The sequence below is a fragment of the Camponotus vicinus genome, unplaced genomic scaffold (assembly GCF_025532165.1).
Source record: "Camponotus vicinus isolate PSW18456_S1 unplaced genomic scaffold, iyCamVici1.0 SCAF_8, whole genome shotgun sequence".
In the NCBI taxonomy this organism is placed as follows: domain Eukaryota; kingdom Metazoa; phylum Arthropoda; class Insecta; order Hymenoptera; family Formicidae; genus Camponotus; species Camponotus vicinus.
In genome coordinates, this window is record NW_028141980.1 from 18,308,698 (window position 1) to 18,322,945 (window position 14,248).

Genomic DNA, 14,248 nt, shown 5'->3' on the forward strand with positions numbered 1-14,248 from the left:
ACTGTTCGTATTTCTTGTTCCAAAGACTGTTTTTGCATTTACTATATAAGCAGATAATTTGTGGATTAATATTATTTGTTTACTATATTATATATATTACATTTGTTGATTATATTAATGGATATTTTACAAACGAATTGTGTACCGACATTGAATTAAATTTTTTTTCTTTACTTATGTTACAGGTAGGTCTGCGTTATCTACAAAGAGATAGTCAAAAAGAGTAATTAATTAACAGTTAGCTTGCATTGTGCGCGCCTATGTGGTAAGTCAAAATCATACTTTTATACTACAAAGTATCTTTGTCGATGCAATTTTTTTCTGGTATTACGTAACAAAGAAACATTGCATCTGTTTTATGCTTTTGAAAATTGATAAAATGTTTTTAAAAAAGAAAAAATTATTAAATATATTATATATTTTTATTATACAGGGTGAGTCAAAAGTATGTTTTAAAAATTTGTGAGCGTGTTCCTGGATAAAAAGGAAGAACAAATGTTCATATGAACATATGGTCGCAAATGCTTTGTTGTCGAGATAATGGACATAAATCAGCAGTATCAAATAATGCTTTATTTGAACGTTTACAATTTTGTTATTGTTGTTTGTTTTTTTTGTTTTTTTTTTGTTTTTTATCTCGACAACAAAGCATTTGCGACCATATGTTCATATGAACATTTGTTCTTCCTTTTTATCCAGGAACACGCTCACAAATTTTTAAAACATACTTTTGACTCACCCTGTATATTTAAAGGATTATTTTTCGCTTTTACGATAACTTGTTGAAATTATATAGATGTTATAAAAAAAATAAACATTTTTAAAAATCGATTCAGTATAATACTCATTTCACACAAAAATTTTAGAGATATGATTAATAATGTATTAGATTTCTGTTTAAAATAATTTTTTCTAAAATGTTTGAATTAAGTAAGTAAGAAAAATTGATGAGAACAAAATAATTTAATCTTTGTGATAATAACACATGAAATAAAACAACGTAGTGTATTGGAACACAATTGCTGCGCCATTTGATTTCGTAAATCATAAAGAAACGCATTATTGAATTATTTTATGACAAACATGACCGCGTCATTTTAAATTGTGTTAGGGTCATGTCATTTAACATAATAAAGGTCAATTGCTCCGTAAGCAAGCACGTTAGCTGTTATTGCATAATTTACGAATTATGACTCCGTTTATGCTCTCTCGAATGGCCGTGCGTTCTTTCCGTCCTTGAATATATTTCTCGTCAAGTATCGTAGCTTAAAAGTTAATCCTCTTGCGCGTTGTTGTCGCGATAAATCTATGAAGACCGATTAATTATATGTTGAAATCTGCATGTTTGATATCTCATTTTTACGCAACTTGCGCGATTTCTATATTATATTTCATAGCTAATAATATTTCGGAAGTATAATATTGAATTTATTTTCATATTTAAAAAGTTTTCTTACAAATGAAGAAAGTTTTATAATTTAAGAGAATATTCATCATATTGGTTCGGTAACTAACTTTACTTGGAATAGTAAATTACGGGAAATCGTAATCTCATGAAATTTGTGGAATTGCATGCATAATAACATCATGGGAAACGAGAGTCGATCTCGAGCAAAATGCTAAATTCTAATAAGTGAGATCTTCCTTTTAAAATTTTACACTGTGCGTTCCATGTAATCTGTGTAATATATCATGATAATCGCAGTACTAATTAACTACATTAATATATACTACATTAATACATACACAGGCATATATATTTTAAAATAAATCTTTATAAAGCTTTAATTAATGTTGTATTAATCAAAATAATGTAATGTAAAAGTAATATGTAAAAACGGATATATTAATTCAATTTTTATGTGAAAAAACAAATTTTCACTGAAATACAATAATATGATTACTATCAATATTTTGCTATTCTATTAATTATATAATTAATAATTTTTCTAGTTAAATAGATCGTCCTCTATGCGAATTTGTTTGTATTTAATAATTCAACTTGTACTGCATAATTGTGAAATCTTGTTCAATCTTCAATATAAGATTCGATATCCCGCATAATTATCAAAATTATCAGCTATCGAGAATATCGATCGTCTCTCGACCCCCCTTGTGTCGTCACTTCATATACATAAGTTGTCGCGTACTTAATTAAAACTCGCGGATCTAAATATAGCGATCAAGTGGCACGACATTCCGATCGAGAACATTGGTCGACTGAACGCACGCACAATATTTATGCGTATCCGCGGATCGATACAAAACATTTTCGTCAATCTACATGATAATTTCCAAAAACTCATGAAAAATCAAAATGCCTCTTGATCAAAAGCTCAATTTATTTATTTCAAATATTTTAGAAAAAAAAATAGTTTCGTTCTCTCTCAGGAATAATCGTAAAATTTTTAAAAGTTTCGATGAAAAATGATTATTTGAGACATAAGCATATCGTGTAAAATAAAAAAAATATATTTTTATACTTTTCATTTATGTTCCTGCAAAAAATTAAAAAAAATAATTAATACGCTATTGTGTATGCATTTTAAACTTTAAAAGAAATTATTATAGTTTTGGAATTATATTTGCGTGCCTGACTGAAAAACGTATTAAATTTTCGCATCTTTACATGTATAAATATCAAATGACACGATTCGCAACGAAACACAGCTCGACAACGATATCGCGCTAACATATAGTCTCTTTGCGCGATTGTTTGGCCTTCATTGGATCGCGTATATCACGTGCCGCGAATTTAACATGATCGTTTCGGACGCATTCTGACACGTAACGAGCAGCGTGCGACTGCGATCTGACAGTGCATACAGGGTGGACCGAAATGCGAGAGCCTATCGGTACGCATGACACAATCGTTCGAGAATGCCAGTGTCGGAGGATCAGAGGTCCTCGCGAATCTCGTTTGTATATTAAAATTATAATATTTAGTTGATATTTAATCAATTTACCAACTTTAGAGTTAAATTACGTTATCTTAAAAAAAATAAAATTAATGTAATGGTAATTAAATTAAATAATAAAAAGAAAAATAAAATAAATTTTATTTTTCTAAGTTGCAAACGAAGATGTCAAGTAATATGGCACGATGTTTTAAAGTATACAAAAATTGGTACATATAAAAATTAGATTGCATCAATAAATTAAAAATTAATTAAAAACAAATAATAATTTTTCATAATTTTGCAATATACATAATGAAATTAATCATAACAATGTCTTAAAATAATGATACATATCTCATTGGATAGATCTTAATTTGAATAATTATAAATGTATATATAAAACTTAAATTCTTTCCAAATCTTTGCTAAAGAGAAAAGAGAAGGGAGATAGATAGCAATTGCTCTCGAATCAATGATTTTTCCAACATCAAAGCATAGTTAAATCGAATCTTGATTTATACGAAATCGAAACGAAACACCCATGAAATTACTTTTTCTTTTTTTTCTTTGCTGCTATAATTTGCTCTCTCTCTTTCTCTCTCTTTCTATGTTTATTTTATATTTATTACACCTAAAGAACGATTTTTAGCAAATCATAAATAGCGAGAAATCATGGTTTTTTAAAACGATTTAGAATTCAGAGACATTGCGGAGATCGAAAAAAAGATTAAACCGTCAGTTAGGAATAAAAAAATGTGACGACGTGGCAAGTAACATGACAAGTACCAACGTAGATGCAATCATAAACACATTATACTCAATTTAATTTAAGTGCATTGGCAATTCGTCGCGCCGACACATTAATAAATATAAATTTTTTCTCATTGACGATTCGATTCTTAAGAATTCAAGTTGAATAATTTAACAAGCTTGTTGCAACAGCAATTGAGCGCGTTATATTGCAACCGCACTGTTAAAAATGAACCTCGAGATACAGTGACTAAAACGTATTGACGTGGAGGAAGGAGAGGGAAAACGGAACATAATCGGGAATAAGAAAACTGGAAGCTGTTGTGCGCTTGGCGCTTTGCCATTTAGAATAGAATCTGTCCTCGAAAGTCAATGGTTCGAAAAGCCGCAACGAAAAATCACAATCGCATTGCGGAGAAAAGAAAACTTTATCTTTGAAAGCTCTAATCTCGGTCGCATGGTTCAAGGATGGGCCCATAAAATGACGCCATGCAAATTTATAACGCCGATTGTAGTTTGTTTATTGCAACTGACATTATGTGAATTTTTGCGTACCTTGTAATGCAATGGAATTTCGTACTTTCCAAATCGCTAATTGTTTTTAATTTTTTGAATTTATGTCTTTTAAAGGATAAGTTTATAAAGCATCATGCTAATTTATTGCGTCACATATATTTCTGTACATGCATTTATAACAAAAAAATTGATTAAAAATTTAAACCAATTAAAAAAAATGATTTTTAATCGTTTAAATCCATCAAATAACTTAATTAATTGATACCATTTTGATAAAAAGAAAATAATAATAAAAGCTAATAAACTTATAATATTAATAATAATAAAAGCTAATAAACTTATAAAAATAATTATAAATTGCATATTGTATATTTTTATTCGAGATCTAGTATGCACATTAAAATCGTCATGCATCTAATATACGATTTAAATAAAGGTCAGTCTGGACGCGCGGACCTGTAAATTATTTGTGGGTCGGACCAAGGAGCCGACGAAATGATGTCACTTCCGTGAGAATGACATCATTATGTCTCGACTCAATGTCAATGTTTATCTTTGCATTGGTGATGGCCGCTGGCCACCGGAGAGTTTGTCCTTTCTCGAGTTTGTAGCTGTCATAAATCGCAAGATTATGATAATCAGAAACTTCCGGTACACTTGTGTATTCCCTCGTGGAAATAAAAGATGATAAATTGATTGATTTTAAAAAAGAATAGAGCAGAAGAGAAAACTTTGGAAGATTTTGTAAGATTCAACTATTTTGTTTATTGCAATGTCTGACAATTTATCATTTGCATAGAATAGTATCTGTGTGTGTGCAAAAAATTAAATAAAGGCACAAGAAGTTTTCCATATATTTTAATATTAATTAATATCTATTTTAATTTTATATATTTTAATGCTAGTTATTTAATTTTGTCTTCTATTGATTATTGATAAACGTCCTACTTTCCTTTTATCGGTTTAATAACTTTTTATTATGAAGCGACATTACTGGCGATCATTGAGTACTATGTGTATATGTGATTGTGATTCGACATTGTACAGGATTGAAGTCGTCATCGGATTTCGATATTAGCGAGGAATTATGATCTAGTTTCCAAATTTGAATATTCGAGAATATGATATATTATTGTTACGACAATTTTTATAAAAGGTTATAGGTAACACAATGCAACTATAATTATTTGTATTCGTGAGACTTGAAATAAAAAATTATAAAAACGAAAAAATATAAAAATAAATTTTTTTTTTTTTATAGATTTCATGATAAGTCTCGAATTTTTTCTAAATATTGAGTTGCACGAATGGTAATACGATTAAATTGTCACTTAAAATTATCTCCGCAAAAAAATAATTTTTCCATATCTTCTCATATAGCTTAATATTTCATACTTATTGTTAGAGATGGACATACTTACTAATATTAGCGAATCGTGTTGAATCGTTACATGTTTTAATGTGCAGAACGCTGTAATGCCGGCTTCAGATAATAGCCAGTTTTATATAAAGATTTCCGTCAGTACTTTGTGATGTCGCCGTGAGATTAAAGTCGCACTCGTGAAATTTATGTAGATATTAGTATTGCGCTACATTGAAGTAACTAATGTACTCTATCTCATTGACATCGTTGATGAACTGGCCGGCCGCTTCATAATTAGAGAAATTGTTCAATTTGTAATGACTAGCTACCAAGAACTACAATATATGAAGCTTATGATATATGAATGTTTCGTGACGTATGGACATGAAAAATGAAGTATTGACATTACTAATAATTTTAAAATAATCGCTAAAGTTAATAAGCATAAATAATTTTGAAATATAATCTATTAAGTTACTTAACATGCGCGCGTAACAGATATATAACAAAACATTTATAAATGTAAATCAATCAGAAAAAAATTAAGAAACTCAATTTCTAATTTAATAACGATTTATTTAAAAGTGAAAAATTTAAAAACAATGATTTAAGCAGTAATGTCTGTGAACAAGTAATTTATAGGTTTGTTAGGCATTTGTAATTTTAGGATTAGAATGATTATATTTTTATGAATTATCTTATAAATTACCTTATAAAATAGAGGTTTTTTTTTTAAATTTGGCCAAAGATTGTTTTAAATTTTGGTCTTTATCTATGCTTTTCGAGAGTAAATTTATTAGAGTAAATTAGTCGAAAGTAAATTGATTTAAAGAAATAATAAAATAAGATTGACGACCATCAGTCTATGTGATGCGCCGCTCGTTAATTAAAAAAAAGAAGATATGAAATTTTAATAAAGATCTTTTTCATTTAAAAGCAGTAATGAATAAAGATAAACTTGAATTCTAGAATACGCACCAAGAAATAGTAAAACAAAATTGGCGACCATCAGTCTATATTTATGTGATGTGTGGTTCATTAACTTAAAGAAAAGGATGTAAAATTTTAATAAACGATCTTTTTCATTTAAAAAAGAAATAATGAATAAAGATAAACCTGAATTCTCGAACACGCGTCAAGATATTCCATTTTGATAATTTTCGAGACTGCGATATGTCCCTAATAGATACATCCATTTCTCGAACAGCGGCCAAGTTTTTCGCTATGTAAGCGGCATAACGGCACTGCAATAAAAAGCAGTTGCCGGTTAAACGGTGGTTTAAGAGAGAATATATTTTTGCTCGACCGGAATTGCAGTTGTTTTATATATATAAGAGCTTCTCATAAAATTTAATATTATTCGTTTCTTTTGGCAGACAATGGAATATCCCAATGTAATATATTGCTTTATTTTTAACGATTTTATTCTATATCACACCAAAATATTGTCACATACAAAGTCTTTTTTGACATTTTAGATAAATATCTTAAATAGATATCAAGATTTTTTCAACATCTTTATTATTAAAATTAAAAATGTCTGTCAAATAGGAAACTAATATTAAAAACGTAAAAATATTTATAAAAAAAATTAGAAAATATAGAAAAAAGTTATATGCATATACATACTTTCTTTTTTCTAGTCACGAAGTGTTATATTATTAAATATAAAAATTATCTTTTTTGCTACGGCTATTTCGAAAAGATTTATCGATTTTTAGTTTTTATTTCGATGAAGCTGCGATTCTGAAGGACTTCACGCGAGTAAAAATCGATATCCGGTTGAAACGAGAAACGAGAACGAAACACAAGTGAGTCATCGTTATTATGAGAGCTAGGGACACGTAACAATTGTGATATGCACCGCTAAATGCTTAACGGGTCGTCTGTGATAAATTCAATTAGAGCATTTCTTCATTGGACAGCGAGCCTAGAATAAATGGGGTACCCAGATTAGATACGATTTGTCGGATGTGATTCAAGATTGCTCGCTTGCGTAGCGTATATAATACAACGATACAAACGATACGAAAACAAAAACGATTTACAATCTTGGTTTTGCCAATATATTCCCGGAAGGATTGATTTATAAATTGAGGCAAACACAATGAGCAAGATTATTCGCCGATACCGTCATGCTTAAGTTCTTCGCATATTGTTTTCGTATATATAACGTGTTCGAGAGAGAAGACGGCCTTCTTATTGATATTTTTCTGTATTGCACGTAGGTGTTATGTGATAAATGTAGATAAATGCAAGTATGCCAAATGCAAGTGATAAATAAATAAATATGTATATTATGAACACCACATTGAGCGATGACATATAGGGAACGATGACTTTTAAGAAAAATTAAACTTTGCAAAATGTAATTTCAGTGCTTAATTTATGTATATAATAAATATATAATATTGTAGTAATATATTAAATATAATTTTTTAATTACAACAAAAATTATTTCGTTTTTTTATAAATTATATAAAACTTTATTAAATTCTTTCTTTAAATTAGTAAATTTATCAATCTTGAAATAAATATTTTTTTAAGGAGAACTTCGAAAAATTCTTGTATCTTTCAATAGCATAATTAAAAAAAAATCCAATCATAAAACTAACTTAAAATTATTCAGACATTCTAAATGTTCTCTTTTAATATTTAATAATAAATATTAATATATTTAATAATAAATATTAATATAATTAATATATGATCCTGTTTGTAAAATTTTCATTTAAAATAAATTCATTCGAAACTCATCTGACGGTTACATTTATATTATATAAAATAATCAATCTATCGTATAGTCTGTATAAGAAATATCGCACAAAGTCATTACACTTTTTCGCTGATGAACAAAGAGAATCGGTCACGATTAGATAAAATGAAACTCAACATGTATTCATTAACTTTTGCGATTAGTTAGAAAGATTTTATCAGTGTGAATAACGCTTTAAAACCGTTAATAGCGCCCTTGAATCCTGAGAAATATGTAGGCAACGTCTGTCTTACATTATGGACGACTATGTCTATATCTACTGGCTTGGATCATGCTCTCTTTTTAATGCGCTTTCTCGAAGGAAACGCTTAAAGAGCGTCGAGTATGTGCGCATATCTCTATATCGGATAGTTGTTTACTCTTTCGCAAGTGGAAAATCATGTAAAAATATTTTGAAAAAGTTGACATTAACACTTTAATAAGTATATAAATAAAAGCTTTATAAAAGAGAAAAAAAGAAAGAGAAAGTAAAGTTTGTTATTCAATATGATTAAAAGATGCATATTATTTTATAATCCAACATAGAAAATAAAATCGATAAATAATAATTTATAAAAACACAAGCAGAAGTTTCTGCGAAAACATTATCGTGTAGACATCTGTGAAAATGTGTATATTGACTGCGAAAAATATAGATTTTGATTTTGCGGCGGCTCCAACTTGGAAACCGATGGATCGGCAAAGCCGTTTCTCAGCATGGATACAAAGTGCTAATCAATCTGATTCGAAGTGCACCTTGGTCTTGCCATTTCGGGCGAAAAGGTCGATACGGGAGTAAGAGGCCCCCGTTCACCGTATCATAGCTCGGTGTAAAAACGCGAGGGCGTTGTGACGAGGGCCTTGTCGCAGCCCACACGCAGAAAAGTATCCGAAGATTCTACAAAAAGCGATTTTAAGCGAAGAAAGGCACTCATCGTCGTGCTGAGGTTGTCGAATGGAAAATACGAAATAATTGGCTTCGAATTATTTACTGAAAGTAAAGAAATTTTTCTTCAACTTTATATATTTCTCGTGTACAAGAAACATCCATTTTATTTTAATTTATAACAGAGTAAAAATTAATATGAAATTTTTAATACTCCACAAAGATTAATGTTTCTTTAAATTTTAATTTGAGAAATCGTTGCAAAATTTTGAACTTTAATATTTATAATAATGTATAGCATATTACTATTTAAATCTCCAATATCTAGGATAGTATCTGAGCTGCAATAATCTTGCTTGAACGCTCGAGAGAGTAAAATGGTCCTTTCCTTGTTCTCTTTCTATCTTTCTTCGATATCACCAGCATTTTTATTATATCTCCGCGCCGCGGAACGAAGTGACTTAGCTTCTTATCTGACACACGTCTTACGCCACCTGAGCAGGTAACCGTGATACGTCTAGATTAAATTTATTTTCACATTGCATTCTTTGCAAAGTTTCTTTGCGTGACACATTTCCTTTTATTTTCCATTTACTTTCTAGATTTTAGCTTGCGCTAATTTTCTGTGCTCCGGTCTAGTCACTTCTCGACAGATAAAAACGTTTTTACGAGTATCCGGTGTACTAAATATCGATATCAGTAGCAATATATTTTTAAATAATATTTTTTATGGTATTTATGCTTCCTGCACTTAAAGATATAACGTGAAATATGAAGTATGCCTTTAATTTATAGGAAATTTATCAACAAACATTGCTTTTATTGTGCATAAATATATAAGTATTATTAGAATTGTTATATAATTAACTAATAAACGATTATATTTTTAGAATAATAATATTTTGTGCTGTATATATATTAATCACTTAATTTTGTATTTTTTCGCAAAAATTTTTATAAATTTTTTATTTCCCATTTAAATTTTATCAATCGAATTCTTTTATATTTATAAAAAATAATTAATTACGTATATATTACATAATGTGTGTATTAAACAAAAAAAAATAATAATAATGATGATAACAAACTTCTCAATTCGACTGTCAAGTAATTAATGACGGTTATAGGAGTAATTGAAAGATTTTACAATTCCATGTAGGAATCTCGCCGAAATTAATCTTAATAACCACGCGCGAATCTGTCCGAATAAAAATTCTCTTGACTTGTGAGATCGCTTATTATTTTACATCACTTGTAAAACAACATTGAGACTCGATTCATTCTTGGCACAATATCGTCGCTTCTCTCTTTTTCTCTTTTATTCTTTTTAAGAAAGAATTGCGAGTGGATTCGCGCGGCTAGAAATTCATCGGGCAATTAGAGGTGAACGAAGCGCAAAGCGGAACTTAATTGTGCGCATTCGTGGCGCTGGGACTCATTGAACAGCCAGCACATGTTACCTGGAAACGGTTCGTCCTCACCGGTTATGGATAACCGGCCCTTCTACCTCGCGGTCGCGATCGTAAAATTGTAAGCCAGCACTTTGCAATATTCACAATCAGAACAGGAAACAGTCTTCTGTTCGATTATCTCCTTTTTTTCTTTGGCAAACGAGAAATTCTGGAATTCGATTACGCTCTCAATCATTCGATCGATGGCATCAGGCGATCGTTTAAAGATGTTAGGAATAACAGGAAAATTCCTGAGAAGACAAATCAAAAATGAAAAATGAGATTCCAAGACGAGAGACTTCCTGCAAACCTGCAAAGAGTGCATATTTTTTTTCTTGCGGCTAAGAATATTGAAGAAGAAACTTTGTAATCGTCGGTGAGTCCGGGAAAAAAAAAGTGGATGAAAGTCGAGCGAGCGTGGCTATTAGCGCTCATCTCGATCGCGCGATTTCTCGCGAATCATCACGCGATGATACTGGAAGTACGCGATAATAAACTAATTACGTCTCCAAGAAATTAATCGTCTCGAAAGTCGCTAGTTATTACGGCATGATATGACAGAGCCTCTATTGTCCGATCGACAGCTCTCGCCAATTGTTCGATATCGATATTGTCACGTTCGCGCGACGATTTATAAATTACTCGACGAGGATGCGTCACAAGTGCACGCAAGCCGCGCATCTCGTACAATTGATCAAGATATCGTATTATTGTTGCGCATCTTGATGTGCTCGAAAGGGGGGGGGGAACGTATATACGAAGCGTGGTACCCGATTGTCTGATCTTATGCCGTGACGTAAGAGTGAAAGCTTATGGGACACGCGTGATTAATAACTCGCGTCCGCGCGCGCGGCTCGAAAAATCGGAACCCCGAACGAAAAAAACGCATCCGATCGCAAGCCATCAAGCCGCAATGGCTCTTAATCGCCGTAAACACTGCCCGCCGCACGATATAAATTATTTCGCGATAGCTGATCATTGATACGCGCGAGCAACGATTCGACTAATTTAGCGATTATTCACGCTGCAACGGAGAGCGCTGATATTTCGCTCTCTCGAGGTGGCTTTCATTGTCTTCTATATAATGTGGAAACATCATTACGTGCCGTTTATATGGAAATATCATGGATGGTTGTATCTCTCATTAATTTTATTATTTATAAAAATAAGTTATAAATACTATTCATTATTATTATTATTCTATTTCTTGATATATTTTTTGCACATCAAAATGTGCGAAGAGAAATTCATATGGGACATTCGACGAAGTCGAAAGAGCAACATGCGTGTATGTGTTGAAACTCGCAGCAGTAAAATCTCGCCCTGCAGGTCGAGAAACGATTAGGCGCGCACGGACGACTCGATTGTACGATGAAAATATCTTTTTTTTTCTCTTTATATCGCATGTTTTCGTATCATGGATCAGCGTTTATTCGGTGATGATTCACGAACCGGTTTATCTTCTCATTGTCATTTTAGCAATACGTTATCTTTTAATTTTTTTTTTATTTTTGTAAAAAATAAATTGCTTGTAATATTCCTTTGTGGATGCTAATTTTCGCAATGTTTTAAAAATTGTACTATGTCAAATATAAATCTCTCACTCATAGTGGAATAGTTGGAAATCTTATTATTTTGCTACGAAAATCTCCATATATGTGTACATAATTTTTATATTTCACTCTTTTGCATTTATATTATATATATACTTTATACATGTAATTCTATTTTAAAAACACCGAGGACCGAAGAGTCCTCTTTTTAAAACGGCCCTGCCGATGATCGGTGGTAGCTTCAACTTTCCATTTCTGGCGATTCGTGCCAGCATGCAATTTCATTGAATCTCTCGTAACTTTCAGCGAGATAAGGGGAAAACAGTTTTATATACGAGGTAAACCATATCATACGGTTTCTCAGAGTGCATCTTCTTTCCTCTTAGGTTTATCCTCCTTTCCGGTTTTCTCTCTGTCAGCGATTTTGTCGCCTGACTTTTCTCGGCGCGAACATAAACACGCGCTAAGTAACGTTCTCGCAGGATATTAGTCTTTTTTTACTCAACCAGACCCATTAAGGGATTGCTAAGGCCTCATTAAGCTACGGACCACGGCCGAGAGCGGCGTCTTTAGCGCCGACGACATTCCCGAATTTTTTGCAAGAATATCCGCGAATATCCGCCTCCGCCTGAATATTCCGAGTTTTATGCACGAGCTACGTTTCTAACGCGCAGAGCGCATGAGAAGAATCATTTTACGACACGCTCGAATGTTAAGACACTTGATTTGTTACTGAGGTCATATCCTATCAATTTCCAGAAATTTATTAATTTTTTTTATTTAATTTCTAGGAATTTTTGCTAAACTTCGGCTAATTTCTAGGAATTTGTTAATTTTTTATCTTAATATTAATCGCTGCAAACGAGAATCTAAATGAAAAGTTTCAAGAGAGATGTAATCCGGACAATTTCAAACTTGTAGAATTTCATGGTATAAAGAGAAAATTTTTTTCGTATCTTTTTTCTAGATTTTCGAATTTAGCTCTCCTTTCAAAGTGTGTCATTAATTTCCGCGCGAACGCTCGACTACATTTCGAAAGTGAAAGACGATGCTTCCGCTCTCGTTTTGCCATCATAAAAAAAATGTATCGTCATTTACTTCCCATACCAGCTGTCATCGTCGACAAAAATATCCTTGTGTCATTTGTTCTAATATTCTGCAACAAATTCGTCTAAATTAATATACACTCTTTGTGTGTGTTTTTACACAATTTATCATATTACATTTATTTTAAAATTACTCCAAAACTAATAACTTTGATAGATTCGAGTTTCTCTTAAATTAGCAAAGATTTTTTTCAAGGACACGAGTTCTGCTTTAAAGCGCGAGATCTCAATATCCGACAAGCTTCATCAAGCAACTCAAAAGATTCATGAGGTCAAGCTTACGTACTTGACATCTCATGCCTAAGCATTGCCTAAAGCACCGGATTAATGGGAAAATGGAGAATCATATCTGCCTCACCTCAGGGAGGACCGCAGGACCGTGAATAGAAGGCGAAGGAATCGGTGACGGCACGAAAGAGGACGAAAAGGGGGGACGACACGCGGAAAGAGGGGGGGTGGAGAGAGGTACATCGAGGAAGGGGACAGCTCGCGGATGGCAGGAAGCGAGGGGGATACCGGCGGGATAGGGGCGAGAGAGCGGGAGGAACACGCTCTCTCCTCTGGTGCACACTCTCGTGGTGACTCCGACCGGCAAAGTGCTCGCGTTCGTGAAAGTCCACAGACGACTTTCAGGGTCGTCTGCTCCGCGCGCTCGTCGTCGTCGTCGTCGTTCTGTCCCGAAGCCGGCTGGCTTCTCGCCGAGAAAGAGCCACCTCGAGAAAAGAGGTGGCCGACGTTCTTCTCGCACTCCTACGAGTTTCGGCGAGACGTGAGGATTCGCGACGATCATCCTTTACTTCTTTCTCGAAGAAGCGTTAAAAAGGAAAAGAGACAGAGAGAAAGATAGAAGATTAGAAACGTTACGAGATAATCGTGAGACAGAAATTGTGTCTTTGCGTGACGAGACAGTAAGGATTCCGTTGAGCATCCAGTTATGATTACCATCCATATTGTGTTTATTCATCTTG

At 32.3% G+C, this 14,248-nt stretch overlaps 1 protein-coding gene across 2 annotated transcripts in view; it reads left to right on the top strand.

The window, feature by feature from the left end:
- Positions 1-14,248, top strand: part of Lmpt (four and a half LIM domains protein limpet) — a 119,553-nt gene that overhangs the window by 16,874 nt on the left and 88,431 nt on the right. The gene's annotated exons all lie outside the window — the stretch shown is intronic.